Raw genomic sequence first — 25719 nt, 5'->3', positions numbered from 1 at the left:
AATAAATGTATAATAAAAATAACATAAGCAATATTGGATTTTTTTTGCTAAAATGCACTTTTGGTCTCCCTAGTTTGGGCATTTTAAACAATTGATCCCCCTATTACAAAATCAACGATTATGGTCCCTTAGTTTTGATGGCCTTCGGATTTTTGTGGTTCCTCTCCACTTTTGCATATGTGGCAGTGATGACTAGGATACAAAAATTATTTTTAATTATATGTCATTGGTGATTAAGATATTTTAATATTTAATAATATTTTTAACTAATTTAATATTTTTTAATACTTTTTTAGAGAATTAATTATTAGAGAATTGATTATTTAAATTGTTATTTAATTAATTAAAATTTTGGAAAAGAAATCAAGGCCTAAAGCCCATTTTGCAATATCTTATGCAATATCTTATACTTAATCAAGCTTTATAAACCCTCCCATAATACTCTGAAAAAACGATGTGGGACTTATGCAATACCTGATTATGGAAGAATTTCTTTTACTAAGGTGGAAATCCTATTAGTATTGAAGCATGCATGTCGAATCATTTGCATGATGAAGTTTTTTCTTGGTGAAAAAATTGGTTTGTAAACTCACCGTTTATTTGTATGAGGAATCATTTGCGGGAATAAAGTGCAAAGAGCACATAAATGACAAACAAGTTCATCTTGTACCTCAATCTCCACAACACTTTTCTTCATCCTCATCAAAATATATGTCTCAATCTCAAAGTCATAGTCGTCGTCTTCATCGTCGCCAAACATCGAAGTGCAATATTCAACTTGTTGTGCATTCCACAATGTTCAGTTTACCACAAAATTAATGATGTATTGTTTTGTATTAGACACGAGTTATAGATAAATTCAGTGGCGTGTATACATAATACAAATTTAAGTTTCTTCCTGTGGACAGTTGTAATTTGTGATATTAAGAAATCATATTTTAAGACTTCTATTTTAAATATATGGTTTTAATCAACTTATATGTTCTTTGTTTATTCTAAGGTGAGTGAAAGGAAACTTTGCAAAGGTGATGAAATAAACATTCATCACCTCAATGATTATGTTGTTTTTAGTCATCACCTCAATAATAAATAAGTAGTAAACTCAGAAAGTGTTACCATAAAATCTTAATCTAATGAACATCTTAGTTGATGGTTTATATATAAATATGAAAAAGAGAAAATGAGACCATGTTGTGAAGAAATTACATTATAGAAGAAAAATGGAAGGTACTGAATGTTGCTCAAATGCATCATTCCTCAAACCCAAACTCAAGGGTAGGCCATGCTGAAAAACTCGGTGGTCTAGACACCTATATAACCGGTCCCTACTGAAGCTAGCGGAAATATACCCGAATGTATCGCACGCTCGAACATACAATAAAGTCGCCATCGAACTTTATTTATTCCCGAAGGAAAGGGAAAACATCGATAAAACGCAGGGGAAAGAGATATGATGGGTAAGGAAGTCGGTTATGCAAGGGGAAAGTATTAACACCCCTAACATCCATGGTACTCCATGGGAACCATTTTAATTGTTCTTACCCAAATAAGTGTTATCTAAAGATTACTCGCGAAAGAATGAGGGAAAAGGAAAAGAAGTAGATAGAGTGCTCGGTGAGGATTGAGGCCCTCATGCCTACGTATCCTCATAGTGCAATGAGGAATTCAGAGCTCCGTAGTTCAAAGAACTAGTAGTGGGATATGAAAAGAATTGTGATAAAGGTATGGTCTGAACCAAAGGATAGTGTTTTGAACTCCAACAAGGGTGAAAACATGAACCCAAGAGTAAAACTGGTATGAACCAACAAGGGAGGGCCTACAACATAGTATCACTGTGTCGGAACAACCGAAAAAGAAGGAATTAAGTGTTTGGATACAAGCCAAACAACTCTTGATTCACAAAGGGATACAAGACGGAGCACAAATATATAGTGTATTTGGCTCAAAGATAACTGGTATATCACATGAAGTGAAGGAAGGTAGAATATGAACGCTTCATGGAAATGAATGGAATGAAGTGACCAAAGTCACAGAAATGAAGGTTTGGTAACAAGTGACTCAAGAAGTATGATTTGAAACCAAAGGTCGGATATACATTGGAATCCATAAGAGAAATGGAATTCGTACCATAGAGGGAAGGTGGCACGGACCACAAGTAAGGGCCTACAGCACAATGTGACTGTATGGTTGAGCCGAAAAAGAAGGAATTAAATGTTTGGGGACAACCCAAACAACTCTAGGTACAGATGTGGATTCGTCACTATATGGTCCTAAAAGGGTATTGTCATACCCTAAATTTTACCCCAACTAAGTCATTTGCATTCATTCATCCACATCTCATTATTTGAATCATTTTCTTATGACCATTTCATCTGATCATAAGGGTTTAATTTTCCATACATGATTGAGAACTCTTTGTCACTTTTGTTTGATTTATTTGTTCTGACCAATCCCTACTTTTCTCTATTCAGACCCATAATTAACATTGGTTTGAATTTCATTTAACCTTTGTTAGATTGATAACTTAAGTTTTTGCTATGTATTCCCATTAGACTTTCTAGTTGATTTTAATCGATCAGAATCACATCACTATGCATTCATGTTCACATCTATCATATACCATCTTCATTCATACGTTTTATTCTTTTGTACACTTCTTTATCATACATGTCCATTTGAGCATTTGTCTTGCATCATATAAGGTGTTTGTCAGCATGGATATTTAGAGATTTGTTTTGTAATTTTCATTAAAGAGATAGCCTTGATTAACTAGGTTTATTATCTTTACATTTCATTTCAAATTAAGTTAAACTTTTTTTTTATTTTTGTTTGATTTCTTTTCTTATCCATTAAATCCTAGCAAGGAAGTTTAAGTTTTTATTTTGGTTTTATTGTGTCAATTAGTATTAATAATAATAATGTCAGATTTAAATTGAATTAGAGTCAAGTAATAATAAGTATGATAATTTCATCTTTACTTTTGATTCTATTTGATTTGATTAAATGTCATACGGTGAACTGACTTTGTGTGTTTTTGCTTTGGAAAGCAAATGTCGCGGATAGCAAGAGTCGCCACCGACTTTTCTTTTATCCAATAAGGAAAGGCGGAAAAGAACAGGAAAGACCTTGATTAGATTTTGGGTTCGGGAGGTACATTATACAAAGGGAAGGTGTTAGCACTCTTTGTATCCATGGTTATCCATGGGCTCTTAATTGCTTAATCACTTATGTTTTTCTTGTTTGAAAAAGTGTTTGAGAAATGTTTAGAAAATGTTTTGAAAGGAGAATTTAACTTTGTAATGATTCTTGTATGAATGTATACAAAGTGGTTATCTCGTTTAGTTTTGAAAGTTGTTTAGAAAAATATAACTCGGTAATGATTCTAGTATGTGTAATACCCCAAAATTTACCCTTCATTTTTCCTAAAAAAAAAAAAAGTTAAAAATAAATAAATAAATAAAATATAACAATTTTTTTTTTGGACTTGGGTCTCCCTCATTTGAGCCCACTACCCACGAAAATCAGTCTATAAATACTGAAGTTTCAGTAGAGGAAAAGACACTTGGAGTTACATTGGGAGAAACAAAATACTCTGAGGTTTCCTTGTAACAAAACCCTGAGGAAAAAGATAGTGAGAGAAGAACTAACAGAGTTCAGAGCAGCCTCCAAACCCTGAAGGGAACTCAACTGCACATAATCACCTCTGCCTCACATAAACCCTAAAGATTGTTTTGTAAACCTCACGGGTGCAACTCAATTTCAATCAAGCTCTCCAATCAGGTTTGCCATATATCCATCATCTTTATGCCTTTAATTTGAATGCTCTAAATGTATGAGGTATTATGGGTGAATTTGATACCCTTTTGATGCATGTGTTTGACAAGAGGTTTAGGCCTCCTACCCTTGGTTGCTTTTTGTGAGCTTTTTGTGAATTTTGATGGAATTATTCATGTGGTTACATTTTGATTTGGGGGCAACTCTTGGTTACCCTATCTTGTTTGACTAACCCTTTTGTTGAGTTTTTGTGAAGGCACATGACTTTTGCAGGGATAACTTGCGTGGTTTCCCACTTTATTTGTGGGATAACCCCTGGAGGTTCATTCCGATTACCTGTACTGACCCACTTTCTTTGATGATGTTAGCTTGGAAGGATCTCAGGGTTTATCGTTCCTTTAATTGCTGTTACTTCAGATCTTTATCCGTGTGGTACTTTTACATTTTTCCCGCATTTTACTGCTTTCCTAGCTGGAAGACCTCGATAGGAGGCAATGTTTTTGTGTTTACTTTATGCAGGTTCCTTTGTCCAGGGTTAAGAGCTATGAGGTCTTATCCTCATTACCCTTTTGCATGCGCGTTCCTACAATGCAAACAAACCCTTCATTGATTTTTCTTCTCCATAACACACGTTTACTCCTTCTATTACAGGCGAGTAAGTCTCCAAAGGTCGAGCATCCGGTAGATTGCGTAGTGACGTCGTTCGTCCAAAACCCAATCCACAACCCCGTAGTTAGCCGAACTATGGCTTGCTCTGATTCTCATTCCAGATGAGATACGTAGGCATAAGACGCGATGTCTTAGCGAGCACACATCCCCCAACCCATAGGTCAGCCGAGCTACGAAGACTCTGATTCTCATATTCAGATGAGATACATATGCAGTGGATGCGACATCCGCGCGAGTCATTTCTCTTAACCTTTTTAGTAAATAAACACATTAGGTAAACCCACACCCTTTAGACAAAAACCACAAAAGTGGATCCCGTAGAGTACTATGGATGCGTAGGGGTGCTAATACCTTCCCTTCGCATAACCGACTCCCGAACCCAAGATTTGGTTGCGAGACCCCGTCTTGTCCTTTCCTTTTTCAGGTTTACTTCGAGCGTTTCCTTTCCCTCCTTTGGGATGAATAACGCACGGTGGCGACTCTTCTGTCTTTTTCTTTCGCCGGTTGTTTTTTTTGCGCACTGTATTTTTCAGATTGCGACAACTGGCGACTCTGCTGGGGAACAAGAAGTTGACCTCTTGCTGGTCCATCTTCCCTAAGCGAGTCCCTCCTAGCTTGTGTGATTTTCTTGTTTATTGGGTGTTCATGCTTTTGTACATTTATTTACTTACCTGCTTGCATTCATCTGCTGTATCTGTTGGATCTGTTGTTTGTTTGTTGGGATGGGGTGTTCTATGAGAGATAAGCCCATTACCCAGGCTTGAGTGTACACACAGGTTTTAGAGTGGATGATCATGAGGCTTGCGTGGCATGTTGTTACGTTAAGTCGTTCGTGAAGAACCACACCCAGACGAGGTTTCTTTTGGATATATTATGTCCTACGGATGTTCCGTAACGACATGATGTTCCTTTAGAAATCGTCGACTCTGGTGACCATTTCCCGAGAACTCAGTCGAGGCCTCTCCTCCGAGACGTGATTATGTTAGCTCTGGTGGGCGCATTCTCGCTGATCAATCCGAGGACCCCGAGACTGGGAACTTGCTTTAGGATGTCCTATTGAGGGGAGTCAGTGGAGGTCTTTTATCCCGTAATAATGTCAAACCTTCAGTGGTAAACGTATTATTCGCGACTGAAGGGCTGAAGTTGACAAACTTCTGTTCTTAGAACTTACCAGTGAGGGGCGGGCTAAATTCAGGAAACCTTAACCTCCAACCAACCCGGTTTTCTGGAGCAGAGCTTTGATCTTGTATTATATTCCTCAGTGGTTTTCTCTTCAGACAGTGTAACCCGACAGATGTTCAAGCAGATACAGCAATCCTGATTGACATGCCACTGCATTGCATTCACATCATCACATCATTTGCATTCATATCATTCACACATGTTTATCCATTTCTGTGGGGTTTATATCTTCTTCTTGATTCTAGTCGGGGTTTTCTTCTTACACTGTTTATCAAATGTGAGACTGGAATCAAGGGGGTAGAATGCCTTTTGGAATTGATAAACATGTCATTGCATTTGCATAGTCATCCGCATGTCTTGCATAACAGGTACCGCCACAGTGTTCTCAGTTGTTTGGTGTCCCACTAGCAGGATAGCTGACTCAGGCATTCACCGATACGGTACCCGAAGGAATCAACAGAGAGCGATGGAGAGCCTACAAGCAGAGCTCGCCGAGATGAAGATTCGCATGAATCAATTCATGGATTTGGTTCAAGGGGTGGCTCAAGGACAGCAGGAGCTTAAATTGTTGGTACAGAGGGATCCCCCTATCACTCAACCGGAGACGTTGGCTGATCCTCCAGCTGGAGAGGCTAATGGTCCCAATGGACCGGGGCCTATCCCGATCCCGCATGTCAACCTAGATCAACAACCCATTCAGGATGGTCAGGATGATCAGTTCCCCTTGCTTCAGGAAGACTTTGGCATGGACCCCCTGTTTAGAAGATTGGAAGAGAGGTTGAAAGCAGTGGAAGGACAAAATCTTCTGGGAGTAGATGTTGCTGACTTGGGGCTGGTCCCAGGTGTGAGAGTGCCACCGAAATTCAAGGTCCCTATATTTGACAAATACCATGGCATCTCTTGCCCCAAAACTCACATGCAAGCCTATTTCTGTAAAATGGTTGCATACTCTGATGACGAGAAGCTACTTATGTACTTCTTCCAGGATAGCCTAGCTAGGGCATCCTTGGAATGGTATATGAGGCTGGACAGAGCCCACATCCGTTGCTGGAGGGATTTGGCAGAGGCTTTCGTGAAGCAGTATCAGTATAATGCAGACATGGCTCCGGACAGAACTCAACTTCAGAATCTGTCTCTTAAAAGCAATGAGTGCTTCAGGGAATACGCTCAACGCTGGAGGGATACATCTTCCCGTGTTCAGCCTCCTATGTTGGAAAAGGAAATGGCCAACATGTTCATGAATGCGCTGCCTGGACCTTATCTGGAGCGTCTGGTGGGGTGCAATGCTTCCAACTTTGCTGATGTGGTCTCTACTGGAGAAAGGGTGGAGAATTACCTAAAGACCTATAAGAGCCAGAGTGGAGGTGGATCCTCATCAGGGGTGAAGAAGCCGTTCATTCAGGGACAGAAGAGGAGAGAAGGGGATGCAAATGCCATATCTTCTTATCAGAACAAGGATAACCGGAGGAATAACTTTCAGAACTATCATCAACAACCGTATGTTGCGGCTGTGACCATTCCAGCTGCAGCGCCACTACAACAACAACAATCACAACGTCAACCAGCTCAGTATCAACAGCAGCAGCAACCGGGTAACATACCCGCCTATCAACAGAGGCAAAGGATGATGGACCGGCGTTTCGACACCCTTCTAATGTCGTACGCTCAGTTGCTTTCTAGTCTTCAACAACTACAACTTGTGCAACTGCGCACTCTGGCTCCTCCTATTGGTAGACTTCCGGTGGGTTACGACGCCAACGCTAGGTGTAGCTTCCACTCTGGGGCACCTGGCCATAACATTGAGAACTGCAAAGCTTTTAAGCACGTAGTTCAGGACCTCATAGATTCAAAAGCCATCAACCTTGCACCGGCTCCTAATGTCGTCAACAATCCCATGCCGCAGCATGGTGGTGCAAACATTAATATGATGGAAGGAAAAGCCAAGTCCATTAAGGATGTGTTGAAGTTGAAGACTCCATTGTTGGATATCAAAGGATGCTTGCTGAAGGCCGATGTTTTCCTCGGTTGTGGGAAGGATTGTTTGGATTGTGCCACTCAGAGTGGAGGTTGTTTGAAGCTACAGCAGGGTATCCAGGCCTTGCTCGACAAAGGTATCCTCCAGGTTGAAGATTTGTCTGTCCAAGAGTCTGTGGAAGAGGTTAAAGCGGGTGCCTCTATCTCATCCTTTAAGCAGGCACGAGCCGTGGTGGATTCAGGTGTTGCTCCCGGTTGGGGGCGTCTGTTGGAATTACCAGTGAAAGAAGATAAGTTCGGGATTGGGTATCAGCCAGTTTTGACTTCTACAACACTTCAGGAGCCGATCACTTTCTCCAGTGCTGGCATCATTTAGTATGGTCAAGTCTCTGCAGTCAACGAAGAAGATGGGGATAGTGATTGTGACATTGACAACTGGGTGCGTCCGAGGATCCCGGGTGAAGTCATCAACAATTGGTCTTCTGAGGAGATTGTCCAAGTCACTTTTCTGAAGGAGTAATTTTCTTTGTTTATTCATGCATGTCCAAGTCTTACGTTCCGCCCAGGGCGTAATGACTCATTGTAGGGCTCATCTATGTGACACTTGCATTTTTTATCATAAATAAAGGACGTCTTTTTGCATTCAAATATTTCGTTCCCTGTCTTTCTATTTTTGCAGTTTTTCAAAATAAAAAAAATGGCAATGTTTTGTTTAGTTTCCACTTTTTTCTTTCACACTCATAAGCACATACCATCACTCATGCAGATGCACGTCACCGGATCCTATTGATAACGGTTCTGCTATGGCTCGCTTCGACTTTGAAAATCCAATCTTTCAAGCTGAAAAAGAGGGTGATGAAGACTGTGAACTCCCTGAAGAACTTGCCAGGTTCTTAAAACAGGAAGAAAGGGTCACTCAACCGTATCAAGAGTCTGTTGAAGTGATTAATCTCGGCACCGAGGACGCCAAGAGAGAAATCAAGATAGGGGCTGGTTTGGGAGATGATGTGAAGAAAGGGTTGATTGAATTGCTGCAAGAATACGTTGACATCTTCGCCTGGTCTTATCAGGACATGCCCGGGCTGGACACAGACATCGTGGTACACCGCTTGCCTCTCAAAGAAGGTTGTCCTCCGGTCAAGCAGAAGCTCAGAAGAACAAGACCAGAGATGGCCGTCAAGATAAAGGAAGAAGTGCAAAAGCAGTTGGATGCAGGGTTTCTAGCAGTCACCAATTATCCGCCATGGGTTGCAAACATCGTCCCAGTACCTAAGAAGGATGGAAAGGTACGGATGTGTGTCGACTACCGGGATCTGAACAGAGCTAGCCCTAAAGATGATTTCCCATTACCTCACATCGACGTTTTGGTGGATAATACAACTCAGTTCTCGGTATTCTCCTTCATGGATGGTTTTTCTGGCTATAACCAAATCAAGATGGCACCAGAAGACATGGAAAAGACAACTTTCATAACCCCATGGGGCACCTTCTGCTACAAGGTGATGCCGTTTGGTCTGAAAAATGCTGGAGCAACATATCAACGAGCTATGGTGACTCTGTTCCATGATATGATTCATCATGAAATCGAGGTTTATGTGGACGATATGATTGCCAAATCTCAGACAGAAGAAGAACATTTGGTGAATTTGCAGAAACTGTTTGAGCGTTTGAGGAAATTCAAACTGAGACTTAATCCGAACAAGTGCCCTTTCGGGGTGAGATCGGGAAAATTGCTGGGTTTTATTGTTAGCGGAAAAGGGATTGAGGTGGATCCCGACAAAGTAAAAGCGATAATGGAAATGCCAGAGCCAAGAACAGAGAAGCAAGTCCGTAGTTTCTTAGGGAGGTTGAACTACATTGCAAGGTTCATCTCTCACCTAACAACCACGTGTGAGCCAGTTTTCAAATTGCTGAGGAAAGATCAGGCTATCAGGTGGAATGAAGATTGTCAAAGGGCTTTCGAGAAGATAAAAGAGTATCTACAGAAACCTCCAATCCTTATACCTCCAGTTCCTGGGAGACCTCTGATAATGTACCTATCAGTGACTGAGAACTCGATGGGGTGCGTATTGGGACAACATGACGAGTCTGGTCGAAAAGAGCATGCCATATACTACCTTAGCAAAAAGTTTACCGACTGTGAAATCAAATATTCGCAGCTTGAGAAAACTTGCTGTGCTTTGGCCTGGGCTGCTCGCCGACTGAGGCAGTATATGTTGAACCATACTACCTTGTTGATTTCTAAGATGGATCCAGTGAAATACATATTTGAGAAGCCAGCTCTCACCGGAAGGGTCGCTCGTTGGCAAATGATTTTAACAGAGTATGATATTCAGTACACGTCACAGAAGGCCATCAAAGGTAGTATTCTGTCAGACTACCTTGCCGAGCAGCCGATTGATGATTATGAGCCGATGAAGTTTGAATTCCCTGATGAAGACATCATGTTCCTCAAGATGAAAGACTGTGAAGAGCCAGTTGTTGAGGAGGGACCTGATCCAAACGAAAAGTGGACTTTGTTGTTTGATGGGGCTGTCAATGTTAGACGAAGTGGAATTGGTGCTGTCATTACAACTCCGAAAGGTGCCCACATACCTTTCACCGCTCGTTTGACTTTTGAGTGCACAAATAATGAAGCTGAATACGAGGCCTGTATCTTGGGTATTGAGCAAGCCATTGATTTGAGAATCAAGACTTTGGACATCTTCGGAGATTCAGCTCTGGTGATCAATCAAGTGAATGGTGATTGGAATACTCTCCAACCCACTCTGGTCCCCTACAGAGATTACACGAGAAGACTGTTGACTTTCTTCACAACAGTAAAATTGTATCATATACCTCGTGATGAGAACCAGATGGCAGACGCACTTGCTACTCTATCCTCCATGATCAAGGTAATTCGTTGGAACCATGCTCCCAGGATCGATGTGATGCGCCTTGACAGGGCCGCGTATGTGTTTGCTGCTGAACTGGTAGTCGATGACAAGCCCTGGTATCACGATATCAAGTGCTTTCTGAAGAATCAAGAGTACCCTGCAGGGGCATCCAACAATGACAGAAAGACTTTGAGAAGATGGGCAGGCAGTTTCTTCTTGAACAAAGACGATGTGCTGTATAAGAGGAACTTCGACATGGTTTTGCTCAGATGCGTGGACAGACACGAGGCGGACATGTTAATGCAGGAAGTTCATGAAGGTTCCTTCGGTACTCATGCCGTCGGACATGCAATGGCTAAGAAATTGTTGAGAGCGGGTTATTATTGGATGACCATGGAATCAGATTGTTTCAAGTATGCTCGGAAGTGTCATAAATGCCAGATTTATGTTGATAAGGTGCATGTACCGCTGAATCCTCTGAATGTGATGTCTTCGCCGTGGCCGTTTGCTATGTGGGGCATTGACATGATTGGAAAGATTGAGCCGACTGCTTCCAATGGGCATCGCTTCATCCTTGTTGCCATCGACTATTTCACCAAGTGGGTCGAAGCAGCGTCGTTCGCGAATGTCACCAGACATGTGGTTGCCCGTTTCATCAAGAAAGAAATCATTTGTCGCTATGGGATTCCCGAAAGAATCATTACTGATAATGGTTCTAATCTCAACAACAAAATGATGAAGGAGTTGTGTCAGAACTTCAACATTCAGCATCACAATTCTTCCCCTTACCGCCCTAAGATGAACTGCGCTGTTGAGGTGGCAAATAAGAACATAAAGAAGATTATGCAGAAGATGGTCGTCACGTACAGAGATTGGCATGAGATGCTACCCTTCGCCTTGCATGGGTACCGCACTTCAGTACGTACATCGACCGGGGCAACCCCTTACTCCCTGGTGTATGGTATGGAAGCAGTCCTACCTGTTGAAATGGAGATTCCTTCTCTAAGAGTCTTGTTGGATGTCAAGTTAGACGAAGCCGAATGGATTCGGACAAGGTTCAATGAGTTGAGTCTTATCGAAGAGAAGCGAATGACAGCCATTTGTCATGGGCAGTTGTATCAGAGTCGGATGAAGAGAGCCTTTGATCGGAAAATGCGTCCTCGTTGTTTCCAACTCGGAGATTTAGTGTTGAAAAGGATCCTTCCTCCTCAGACAGATCACAGGGGCAAGTGGACTCCTAACTATGATGGACCGTATATTGTCACCAAGGTTTTTGATGGTGGGGCCTTAATGCTTGCAACTATGGATGGTGAAAACTTCACTTCCCCTGTGAACTCAGACGCAGTTAAAAAATACTTCGCATAAAATAGACCCGCTGGACAGTAAAAAGAATAGTCCAGGCAAAAATGGGCATCCCGACGAACCAAGAAAATGAAAAGGTTCGGGCAAAAATTAGGGATTAAAAATGAAAAGATCGTACACCCGGTAAGTTGAAAACCTGAAAAGGCAACTTAGGCAAAAATGGGTATCCCGATGGATTGAAAACCCGAAAAGGGCGATCTAGGCAAAAGTTAGGGATTAAGCGAATGACTGTGTTCTGAGTTAGTTCTGAATCTCATCTCATGTCGATGACTGGAAATTTTCGAAAGGTAGGAAACAGTCCAATCACCTTTTCAGAAGGCTGATCATCTGGAGGATCTTGAAGACGGGCAAGTCATAGCAGAATTGGAACCCAATAGAAATCCATTTCACATTGCCATTAGATTAATTTCTTTTTTTATCTTTTGTGCGATTATCTCTTTCCAGGGATTGCTTCCTGATGTAAATGCCTATTCAGAGGCCATTCAATCAATAAAATCATGTTATTCAGTATATCTCTGTTTTCATTTTACTGTTTTGTTTGCAAAAATGACGTCCGAATTTTTGATAAACATTGCATCATGACACATAAGGGCTTTACAGGTACATGCTTAATAAACATTTAAAATTGCTGTAAATTTTAAGTGCTTTGGATCGTCTATTCAGAATAGGTACCCTCGGGGCATTTCCTTAAAATCCCCTGCAGATGATCGTGAATATCTTCCCCAGTGAAGTCGCCAACAGACGAATCTGGTGTCTTATCCCTGCAGAGCTGATCAGAGTGTTGGATTCTTCAATCCCCAGCAGGTTCTCACCACTGTGCTTCCCTAAGCGTTTGTTTCAGAATATACACTCCCCAGTAGAGTTGACAGTGCCAGACTATATATCCCCAGCGGAGTTGACAATGCCAGACTGTATCTTCCCAGCAGAAGTGGCTGCTCCTTAGAGTTCGAGGCCAGATCGATAATCCCAATGCCAGATTCATGGTTTCTTTCCTTGAAGCAGAACCTCGGTACCGTATCAGTGTTTGCTTCCCCTGTTGAGTCATCTCTCGCAGATCGTGGTTGCCAGAACCACTATCGCTTTCCCCAACAGCAGGTGTTCAGTGTCGTTCTCTCCCCAGTCAGAATCTCGGTATTTCGTCATTGCTAGAACACCGTGTGGCGGGTCATTTCCCCACAGAATTCTTTGCGCTGTGCATCTCCAACAGCCTTGCCAGGGTCCAGAAGATGGTGATCATTTCCCCAGTAGATCCCCTTGCCTCAGCTTGGCATTCTACCCAGCATTTCGCATCCTTGCATGTAGAATCATATTGCATTGCATCCTTCCAAATCGCGTAGCATTTCCATTTTCATGGAGCATTACGTCATTGAAAAATTCAAACATACGCACGTAAGCATAAAACATTCTCGGTATCCCAAGTGATAAGCTAGAAGTTGTTTCCAGTACTCAGACTGAAGATTGTTCATGACTTACCTTTGTTATTCCCAGCAAGTGTCATTGGCCCATGCGCCGCCTCTATTATCTTTCCATATTTCTGCCGATGCTGACAGGCATGAAGTTTTTCCGGTATTCAGACCGAAGTGGCATTCAGGCCAATTTCCGATATTCAGATCGAAGTGGCGTTCAGGCCAGTTTTCCGGTATCCAGACCGAAGTGGCATTCAGGCCAGTTTTCCGGTATCCAGACCGAAGTGGCATTCAGGCCACTTTTCCGGTATCCAGACCGAAGTGGCATTCAGGCCAGTGTTCCGATGTTCAGATCGAAGAAGTTTCCGATGGTCAGGTCGATGCGACTTGTGGCATTCAGGCCAGTGTTCTGATATTCAGATCGAAGTGGCATTCAGGCCAGTGTTCCGATATTCAGATCGAAGTGGCATTCAGGCCAGTTTTCCCGATATTTAGATCGAAGTGGCATTCAGGCCAAGTCTTTCCGATGTTCAGATCGAAGAAGTTTCCGACGTTCAGGTCGATGCAACTTGTGGCGTTCAGGCCAGTTTTCCGATGTTCAGATCGAAGAAGTTTCCGACGTTTAGGTCGATGCAACTTGTGGCATTCAGGTCAATTTTCCGATGTTCAGATCGAAGAAGTTTCCGACGTTCAGGTCGATGCAACTTGTGGCATTCAGGCCAGTTTTCCGATGTTCAGATCGAAGAAGTTTCCGACGTTCAGGTCGATGCAACTTGTGGCATTCAGGCCATGGTTATTTCTGTGTTACCATTTATTTTGGTATCCAAGTTAACATTCTTTTTCGGTATTCAGACTGACTCTCACCGTACCAGACGGATTCTTCTTTCAAGACCACCTCTTTGCCGATTCTGATAGACATTGTTACTTCACTTCACTTCAGTGCAAATTTTTGGGCTTTTATTGTATTCAATCCCTTGATACCTCGAAAGTACGAAAGCAACTGCCATCTTCTTTCCGGGTCTCTAGTTGATTGAATAGGGGCAGCTGTAATACCCCAAAATTTACCCTTCATTTTTCCTAAAAAAAAAAAAAAAAAAAAGAAAGAAAACGAAAAAAAAAAAACGAAAAAAAAAAATGAAAAAAAATTTGAAAAAAAAATACGAAAAAAAAAAGTTAAAAATAAATAAATAAATAAAATTAATTAAATAAATAAATAAAATATAACAATTTTTTTTTTTGGACTTGGGTCTCCCTCATTTGAGCCTACTACCCACGAAAATCAGTCTATAAATACTGAAGTTTCAGTAGAGGAAAAGACACTTGGAGTTACACTGGGATAAGCAAAATACTTTGAGGTTTCCTTGTAACAAAACCCTGAGGAAAAAGATAGTGAGAGAAGAACTAACAGAGTTCAGAGCAGCCTCCAAACCCTGAAGGGAACTCAACTGCACAGAATCACCTCTGCCTCACATAAACCCTAAAGATTGTTTTGTTAACCTCACGGGTGCAACTCAATTTCAATCAAGCTCTCCAATCAGGTTTGCCATATATCCATCATCTTTATGCCTTTAATTTGAATGCTCTAAATGTATGAGGTATTATGGGTGAATTTGATACCCTTTTGATGCATGTGTTTGACAAGAGGTTTAGGCCTCCTACCCTTGGTTGCTTTTTGTGAGCTTTTTGTGAATTTTGATGGAATTATTCATGTGGTTACATTTTGATTTGGGGGCAACTCTTGGTTACCCTATCTTGTTTCACTAACCCTTTTGTTGAGTTTTTGTGAAGGCACATGACTTTTGTAGGGATAACTTGCGTGGTTTCCCACTTTATTTGTGGGATAACCCCTGGAGGTTCATTCCGATTACCTGTACTGACCCACTTTCTTTGATGATGTTAGCTTGGAAGGATCTCAGGGTTTATCGTTCCTTTAATTGCTGTTACTTCAGATCTTTATCCGTGTGGTACTTTTACATTTTTCCCGCATTTTACTGCTTTCCTAGCTGGAAGACCTCGATAGGAGGCAATGTTTTTGTGTTTACTTTATGCAGGTTCCTTTGTCCAGGGTTAAGAGCTATGAGGTCTTATCCTCATTACCCTTTTGCATGCGCGTTCCTACAATGCAAACAAACCCTTCATTGATTTTTCTTCTCCATAACACACGTTTACTCCTTCTACTACAGGCGAGTAAGTCTCCAAAGGTCGAGCATCCGGTAGATTGCGTAGTGACGTCGTTCGTCCAAAACCCAATCCACAACCCCGTAGTTAGCCGAACTACGGCTTGCTCTGATTCTCATTCCAGATGAGATACGTAGGCATAAGACGCGATGTCTTAGCGAGCACACATCCCCCAACCCATAGGTCAGCCGAGCTACGAAGACTCTGATTCTCATATTCAGATGAGATACGTATGCAGTGGATGCGACATCCGCGCGAGTCATTTCTCTTAACCTTTTTAGTAAATAAACACATTAGGTAAACCCACACCCTTTAGACAAAAACCATAAAAGTGGATCCCGTAGAGTACTATGGATGTGTAGGGGTGCTAATACCTTCCCTTCGCATAACCGACTCCCGAACCCAAGATTTGGTTGCGAGACCCCGTCTTGTCCTTTCCTTTTTCAGGTTTACTTCGAGCGTTTCCTTTCCCTCCTTTGGGATGAATAACGCACGGTGGCGACTCTTCTGTCTTTTTCTTTCGCCGGTTGTTTTTTTGCGCACTGTATTTTTCAGGTTGCGACAGTATGAATGTATACCAAGTGGTGATTTTCTAAAAGATGTTTTGAACGGGGTGAGGTGTGAAAAGTATTTTAAGTTGTGAGTAAGCATTTAAGAGTTATACCTACCCGAGGTCTTTATGGGTATTTCCTATCCTTATGAGGGTAAAACTGTCCTTACTATTGAGAAGTAAGTAGTCTTATCCTTTGGATGTAAAGGCACATCGTAGGGTCATCAATTGGTCATTGAAGGCAACATTTATAAGGATACCTTAGCATTCGAAGGGACAATCATCATTTAACCGTAGGCTACAACGACGGGACATCGAGGGACAAAATCATATATTCGAAGGCAACATCCGAGGGACTATGATTTATCTTATAGGGACATGATGATTTAACCGAAGGGTCTTTGCTAAGTGTATCCCCACATTCGCGGGACATGACCGTAATACCGTAATACCGTAAGGCAACAAAGAGAGGTCCAAGATCACATATTCAAAGGCAATATTTTATAATCAATTAGGTAATTAGGATGAATCTCCACGTTATAATCAATTAGGTAATTAGGATGAATCTCCACATGATAATCAATTAGGTAATTAGGATGAATCTCCACAAGGGTATCCCACAAATAAAGTGGAATACCTAGCAAGCTACCTTTTCGGGAGTACGTGAGCCCTTACAAAATTCAGCAAACAGGTCAGAATACCAAATCAGGGTGCAATTGAGAGTTGCACCAACCCAAAAGGAATCACAACAGTAATAATGTCAGGTAAACAATGCATGGTGATAATAAAACATGTCAGATGGGCAAAGATCAGATCAGAAAAATCAGCGACTGTCATGTTCGCTACTGCCTCGCCTAGCGAGGGCCTGGCGAACACTCGCTATATGTTCGCTTAGCGATGTGCTAACGAACGGCTGCGGGTTTTGGATTTCAGAATAGTACGATTTCAGCAAGCTTCACACCCTATGGCATCCATTACAGAGATTACATGGTTAAACATTCAAGATATCCATGCATACTTAAATCCACATGCAAAGCTTAAGATATTTTCATGAATTCAATCATAATGCCACATGTAAATTAGGAACATAAAGCGGTAACGGTAATGCAAACCTGTTTGCAATTGAATTGCAACCTTGAATTGGCAGATCCCCCTTGAGGTTGGTGCCGGATTGAGTTGGGCGGAGGTAACCTTTGTGCAGATGAGTTTCCTTCAGGGTTTCCTTTAGGGTTGCTCTGAATTCTCTGGGTTAGCCTCTAGGGTTTGCTGTCTATGTTTGTGTTTCCTGGCTAGGTTTTCTGTCCGTTTTCGTTCCCCTTTTTCTGAATGAAGCTTTGGTATTTATAATGATTTCTGTGACCTAATGGGCTCAGAATGAAGCCCAGAATTTCTGGTATTCGCAAGCTTCGCTAGGCGAGTGGTGTAGCGAAGGGTTCGCTAGGCGAAGGATTTGCTCGCCCAACGAGCAGGCCAGTTTGAGCCATTTTCTGGGTTTGGCCACCTGTGAGCTGGGTCTTTGTTCCTTTAAGATCAGTGTCTTGAAACACAAGTTGGAGTGCCTTGAAAAATGCCTTGTAATATTAACGGGCAAATTTTGGGGTATGACAGCTGCCCCTGTTCAATATTCTTGAACCGAGAAAGTTAGAATGGTGTGTACGCCATTCGTGGTCTGGAGGTGGAAGATTATTGAACACTAGAATGCCCCAAAAATTTGCACTTGTTAATCAAAGGTTAGTCTTGATGGAGATGGGCTTAAAGATGTCATCCAGGAAGTTTGATGATGAAAGATCAGAATGGGTCATACACTGCTGGGGATAAAGGATCAGAATGGACCATACACTAGATCGTATCTGAATCGCAGAATGACCCATCTATTAGGCTGCCTCTGGAGAGGTAAAGATCAGAATGGATCGTACGCTAGATCGTATCTGAGTAGCAGAATGAGTTATCCATTAGGCGGGTGACTTCGCTGGGGATGAAAGATCAGAGTGGATCGTACGCTAGATCGTATCTGAGTTGCAGAATGAGCCGTACGTTAGGCTGTATCTGACGAAGGTAGAATCAGAATGGATCGTACGCTAGATCGTATCTGAGTTGAAGATCCAAATGGGTCGTACATTAGACCGTATTGGAGTTGCAGAATGAGCCGTACGTTAGGCTGTATCTGAAAAGGGGTCAGAATGGATCGTACGTTAGATCGTATCTGAGTTGAAGATCCAAATGGGTCGTACGTTAGACCGTATTGGAATTGCAGAATGAGCCGTACGTTAGGCTGTATCTGAAGAAAGTAGTCGTACGCTAGACTACACCTCGGAATGTACCGTACGCTAGGTAGTATCTGAGGAATGAAGATCCAAATGGGTCGTACGTTAGACCGTATTGGAGTTACAGAATGAGCCGTACGTTAGGCTGTATCTGAAGAAGAAAGTAGTCGTACGCTAGACTACACCCCGGAATGTACCGTATGCTAGGCAATATCTGAGGATTTGAAGATCCAAATGGGTCGTACGCTAGACCGTATTGGAGTTGCAGAATGAGCCGTACGTTAGGCTGTATCTGAAGAAGAAAGTAGTCGTACGCTAGACTACACCCCGGAATGTACCGTACGCTAGGCAGTATCTAAGGATTTGAAGATCCAAATGGGTCGTACGTTAGACCGTATTGGAGTAATTGAAGGTCAGAATGGATCGTACGTTAGATCGTATCTGAGTTGAAGGAGTCATATGTTGAGCTGAATCAGAATGAACTGTACGCTAGGCTATATCTGATAGTATTTGTATATGTTGTATTTGCAATGAATATCTGGGGTGGGCTTAAAAATGCCACAATTGGGAGGATATCAGAGTGCTTGTCAGAATGAATGTTCATATGGATTATATCTGAGAGATGTAGTTGAATCCTGAATGTAATTGATAAAGATGTCCGTCTGAATGGACCTTTGTTTTGACTGTATCAGGAAGATAATTAACCTGAAAAATAAAGTTAGCTTCATGCTATGTCATGATGCATGATATGTTTTATGCTTTCGGAAGTAAATGCGAACATTGTATGCATGTGTATGCTGTGAAATGACGTAATGAATGAATTATGCGTCCGAGAAGTTCTGCCAGGGGAAAATAAATCCTGAGATTCCGGTCGGAGACATTTGTGCTGATGACCCTTTCTCAGCTGGGGGTATTTGATTTCTGTCTGATGGTAGAAATATTCACCAGAAGCCTGGCTGGGGGATGGAAGAGATGATCAGTCTGTCTAGTGATGCCAATTTCTTCTGGGGAATAACTGGCTTTGCCGGGGAATAGAATTGGCAACGGATTCATTGGAAAGCATGGTCAGGCCTTCTGCTCGATCCTGAAGTCTTGTAGTAATCACTATTTCTATTTTATGCATGCATTTTTGGTAAACATCGATCATATTCAAATGCATATATCAATTCAAATTAAATCAATGGACGTTTTTTTGCAAACAAAACAGAAAAAGTAAAACAAAAGCATCTTTTTGGAAATAAAGTTGTATTGATTTTGAAAGAGGGCCTATAAACAGGCAATTTGAATACACGGAGACAGAAATCCTAGTAAGTGGAAATTGTCGAGAACATAAAGAAAAAGCTATGAAGGAAAAGCCCTGTTGATTTTAATTCTACTACTGTCATTATGTCTTCAAGCATCTCATCTCCTACTGTCGGATTAGAAGTGATTGGCTTGTTCAGTCCCTTTGGCTTGAGTGAAGCTGACTGAGAATGGGACATAGTCATACGCTTTAATCCCTAATTTTTGCCTGGACCACCTTTTCAGGTTTTCAGTCCACCAGGATACCCTTTTTTGCCCAAGCCGCCTTTTCAGGTTTTCGACTTGCCGGGTGTACATTTTTATATGTTTATCCCTAATTTTTGCCCGAACCCTTTTGGTTCGCCGGGATGCCCTTACTTTTGCCTAGATACGTCGACCTAGCGGGTCTCTTTTATGCGTAGTATTTTTTGACTATGTCTGCGTTCACGGGATGCGGGAAGTCTTCGCCATCCATTGTAATGAGCATCATGGCTCCACCAGAGAATACCTTATTAACTACAAATGGTCCTTCGTATGTGGGAGTCCATTTGCCTCTGGGATCACCTTATGGTAGAATGATACGCTTCATCACCAAGTCGCCAACTTGATACACCTGTCTCTTGACCCTTTTGTTAAATGCCTGGGTCATGCGCTTCTGATATATCTGCCCATGACAAACAGCCGCAAGTCTCTTTTCATCAATCAAATTTATCTGATCGAGTCAAGTCTGAATCCATTCATCCTCATCTAAGCTTGCCTCTTTCATGATTCTTAGAGAGGGATTCTGAACTTCCACTGGTAAAACGGCTTCCATTCCGTAGACTAAAGAGAAGGGAGTTGCCCCTGTCGAAGTGCGTACTGAAGTGCGATAACCATGAAGAGAAAATGGTAACATTTCATGCCAGTCTTTGTATGTTACTGTCATCTTTTGTATAATCTTCTTGATATTCTTATTAGCAGCTTCCACGGGGCCATTCATCTTTGGCCGGTACGGAGAAGAGTTATGGTGTTTTATCTTGAACTGCGTGCAGAGTTCAGTAATCATCTTGTTGTTCAAATTAGTGCCATTGTCAGTGATAACTCTTTCAGGGATGCCGTATCGACAAATGAGATTATTCTTGATGAACCGTGCCACCACATTCTTGGTGACGGAAGCAAATGAGGCTGCCTCTACCCACTTTGTAAAGTAATCAATAGCAACAAGGATGAAACGATGTCCATTAGAAGCAGTAGGTTTAATCTCTCCAATCATATCAATGCCCCACATTGCAAAGGGCCAAGGGGCTGTCAACACTTTCAATGGAGCAGGAGGCACATGTACTTTATTCGCATAGATCTGGCACTTGTGACAAGTTCTGGAGTGATGGTGGCAATCAACTTCCATGGTAGACCAATGATACCCTGATCTCAGAATCTTATTGGTCATTGTATGTCCACTAGAATGAGTCCCAAAAATACCGTCATGCATGTCTTCCATAATCTTTTCTGCTTCCTTTTTATCCACACAGCGAAGCAGAGTCGAATCATGATTACGTTTGTATAATACTCCATTACTCAGAAAGAATTTAGCGGAGAACTTCCTCAGAAATTTTCTGTCATTGATGGATGCCCCTTCAGGGTATTCCTGAGCTTCTAAATATCTTTTTACTTCGTGGAACCAAGGTTTCTCTTCTACTTCATCAGTGTTAAGTTCATAACAGTATGCTGGTTCATCTAATCGTTCAATGGTGATCATGGGAGCTTCATTGTCCCATCTGACTCTGAACATAGATGACATGGTAGCCAATGCGTCTGCCAACTGATTCTCTTCTCGTGGAATATGTTCGAATGTAATCTTCTCAAAGTATGGGATTAACATCAACACCCGTTCTCGATAAGGGATGAGATTCGGATGTTTAGTGTCCCATGCTCCTTTGATCTGACTGATTACTAATGCTGAGTCTCCGTACACACTTAAAGACTTGATTCTTAGGTCTATAGTAGCTCTGAGTCCCAAAATACATGCTTCATACTCAGCCATATTATTGGTACAATCAAAACATAGTCTAGCAGTGAAAGGCGTATGGCAACCCCTGGGAGAAATAATTACAACACCAACACCATTGCCCAATGCATTAGAAGATCCATCAAAAACCATAGTCCATCGGGATCCCAGTTCGGGTCCTTCATCCGGTCCAGGTTCTTCATAATCAGTAACAAGCATGACATCCTCATCTGGGAACTCAAAATTCATAGATTGGTAATCATCCACTGCTTGATGAGCCAAATGATCAGCTAGCACGCTTCCTTTGATTGCTTTCTGGGTAGTATACTGGATATCATACTCTGTTAAAATCATCTGCCATCTTGCTATTCTTCCAGAGAGGGCAGGTTTCTCAAATATGTATTTGATAGGATCCATCTTAGAAATCAACAAAGTGGTATGATTCAACATATACTGTCTTAGTCGGCGAGCAGCCCAGGCCAGAGCACAGCAAGTTCTCTCGAGCAGTGAGTATCTTGTTTCACAGTCGGTAAACTTTTTGCTAAGGTAGTATATGGCATGCTCTTTTCGACCAGACTCGTCATGTTGCCCCAACACACACCCCATTGAATTTTCTAACACGGTCAAATACATAATTAGAGGTCTTCCTTCAACTGGTGGCATCAGAATTGGAGGTTCTTGGAGGTACTTCTTGATTTTGTCAAAAGCTTCTTGACATTCATCATTCCATATCATCTCTTGATTTTTCCTCAGTAACTTGAAGATGGGTTTGCAGGTAGCGGTCAAATGGGAAATAAATCGGGCAATGTAATTCAAACGTCCCAAGAAACCTCTGACTTCTTTATTTGTACGGGGAACTGGCATTTCTTGAATAGCTCTCACCTTGGCCGGGTCAACCTCAATTCCTTTACCACTGACAATAAAGCCCAAGAGTTTACCGGATCTTACTCCAAAGGTGCATTTGTTCGGGTTCAATCTCAGCTTGTATTTCTTCAACCTCTCAAACAATTTGTACAAATGGTCGAGATGTTCTTCTTCAGTATGAGATCTGGCTATCATGTCATCCACATATACTTCTATTTCATGATGAATCATATCATGGAACAAAACCACCATAACACGCTGGTACGTTGCCCCGGCGTTCTTTAAACCGAATGGCATTACTTTGTAACAGAACGTGCCCCATTGCGTCACAAACGTAGTTTTCTCCATGTCTTCAGGTGCCATCTTAATCTGGTTATAACCCGAGAATCCATCCATGAAGGAGAATACTTTGTGTTGAGCGGTGTTATCTACCAGAACATCGATGTGCGGAAGTGGGAAGTCATCTTTGGGACTCGCTTTATTCAAATCTCTGTAATCTACACACATTCGCACCTTACCATCCTTCTTTGGCACTGGTACCACATTAGCAACCCATTGGGGATAAGAAGTAACAGCTAGAAAACCAGCATTAAATTGTTTCATAACTTCGGCTTTAATTTTCTCGGACATTTCAGGACGCATGCGACGAACCTTTTGCTTAACAGGATGACAATCTTCCTTCATCGGCAAACGATGCACTACTATATCAGTATCCAGTCCTGGCATGTCTTCGTAAGACCAAGCAAAAATCTCAATATAGTCATGTAACATCTGAATCAATCTTTCCTTGACACTGTCTCCCAAGCCTGCTCCTATTTTGACTTCTTTCTTGTCCACTTCAGTACCCAGATTTACAATTTCGATCGACTCTTCATGCGGCTGTATAGTCTTTTCTTCTTGCAGTACCAGTCTGGCAAGCTCTTCAGGTACTTCACAATCTTCCTCACTTCCATCCTCGGTTTGGTAGATCGGATTTTCGAAGTCATAATTGACAGTAGCAGAACTATTATCAACAGGATCCAGAGTGGGTGTGGATCTGCAATTCGTTACGTGAGTGTGTGTAAGAAAACATAGCTTGTTCGAAAGATGACAGGAAAGATAAAGAGCGCAATATTTGAATGCAAAAAGGTCCATTGATTTATTGAATATGAATATGCATATGAAGATGACAAAACCCTTAACAAATTAGCTATTGTGCCCCGGGCACAGACACAATGCTTTAAGAAGTTCAATTTAAAAATTTGCAACACTAAAATAGACAATAACAATTACTCCTGACTAAAGGAAATCGAGATAGTGTCTTCAGCCTTCCAATTATTGAGTCCGTCTCCAATTGTTGGGAAAATCCAGCTATCCAAGTCACCATCGTTATCAGCATCTTCTACAGCATTAATTTGATCTTTGACCATCTTTTCAGAGTTAAACCCCAGACCAGACTTGTCAGACTTGTACGGTACGTTGATCAGTTGACCCCAACCAGTACGACCACCATTTTCAACCACGGCTTGAGCATCTTTCAGAGAAATCATAGCAGGAGGGGCATGAATGACTTCGGGCACAAGGGAAGTTGGCTTAAGGACAGGACTGGTCGGGTGAACCATTTCAAATGACTGAGAGGGAGTCTCAAAGAATTCGCCATCCATCTCGACGTATCTGAAGGCCTGCACACTACTAACAATATACTCTTCTTCTCCACACACAGTGACAATCTTGCCCTCTATCGGATGCCTCAGCTTTTGATGGAGTGACGAAGCTACCGCACCTGCCCCATGGATCCAAGGGCGTCCCAGCAAGCAGGAATAGGCAGGACGGATGTTCATCACGTGAAAGGTAGTGTTGAAGACTTGAGGTCCCATCTTGATAGGGAGAACCACTTCACCATGGACAACACTTTTCGCACCGTCGTACGCACACACCATAGTATCACTAGGTTTCAATTCGATGCTCTTACAATCAAGTTTACACTACGCCAAATAAGGGAAAAGAGGGCGCTTATTTTGGCCTATAACAGCGCTTTTAAGCGCCCTCTAATCTGGCGCTGGCATAGGTAAAGACAGCGCTTTGTTTTCCTGGAGAAAGCGCTGTCTAAAGGCCCACATTATAGTGCGCTTTATGAAAAAAGCGCCCTCTGGAGTGGTCCATAAAGGGACACCTTAGAGGGCGCTTTCTGGAAAAAGCGCCCTCTAAAGTTGTCAATGTAAAGTGTTTAGAGGGCGCTTTCTGGAAAAAGCGCCCTCTACAGTTGTCAATGTAAAGTGTTTAGAGGGCGCTTATTTTTTTAAAATAACTAACACTTTAGAGGGCGCTTTCTGCAGAAAGCGCCCTCTAAAGTTGTCAATGTAAAGTGTTTAGAGGGCGCTTTCTGGACAAAGCGCCCTCTAAAGTTCTCAATGTAAAGTGTTTAGAGGGCGCTTCCTACAGAAAGCGCCCTCTAAAGTGTTAGTTATTTTAAAAAAATTTGTTTGAAAAACAGTGGATATTTAATTGGTAACCTGTTCGCATGCTGCAAAAGTGTAAAATTCATATTGATTTCATCCTTTAATCCAATGTTATACACCATTAATCCATTGATATATACAACATGAATCCATTTATATACAACATTAATCCTCCATATATACAACATTAATATATGATTCTTTGATCAACAATATACAACAACATATTCATGATTTAGTAAAAGTACAACAACAATATACAACATATATACAACAACAGCATACAACAACAACATTCCATACATATATGTACAACAATATACAACCTAGCTATATGATTCTTTGATCAACAATGAATTGACACAATTCATCCTTCATTTCATCCAAATGAGCTCTTGAGTAAGATTTGTATTCCTCAAAGTACTACAATTAAGAGAATAAAACATATTCATGATTTAGTAACAAATTAGATTAGTTATCCGATAATATTAAAATAAACCCTAAGTTATTATTCCATACCATTTTTGGGATGTCTATACGATTCAATGCAATGATATCTCTCATAAATCTCAATACAAAAAATCCGCAATCGACCGAATTATTTTGCTGAGGACACTACACAGAAAAACAAACAATATATATATAGTTAATTTCTTACAAACACTATTATAAGCAAAAAAACAAACACTATTATAAGCAAAAATAAGATACTTAATATATACCTGAACTCTGACCCAGGTAATGTCCTTCCTAATGCGGTAATTCTTTTTCGATCTAAATTTTATTATTGCCCTAACAAAATAAAAACGTATATTGAGATCAATCTGACAGACATAATTAAATATAGAAATACACACGAATATTTAGGGGAATTTCACTTACGTGTCAACCGTCTTCTTCAAACCCGGATATTTACT

The 25719-nt window shown here is 41.4% G+C and overlaps 1 pseudogene; it reads left to right on the top strand.

Annotated features, from left to right (window-relative positions):
* The first annotated feature begins 1220 nt into the window (after positions 1-1220).
* Positions 1221-25719, top strand: part of LOC127092251 (endo-1,3;1,4-beta-D-glucanase-like) — a 44677-nt pseudogene continuing 20178 nt past the window's right edge.

Source organism: Lathyrus oleraceus, chromosome 6, assembly GCF_024323335.1.
Source record: "Lathyrus oleraceus cultivar Zhongwan6 chromosome 6, CAAS_Psat_ZW6_1.0, whole genome shotgun sequence".
In the NCBI taxonomy this organism is placed as follows: Eukaryota; Viridiplantae; Streptophyta; class Magnoliopsida; order Fabales; family Fabaceae; genus Lathyrus; species Lathyrus oleraceus.
Note: the sequence above shows the minus strand (reverse complement) of the source record. Positions and strands in the feature narration are given on the sequence as shown.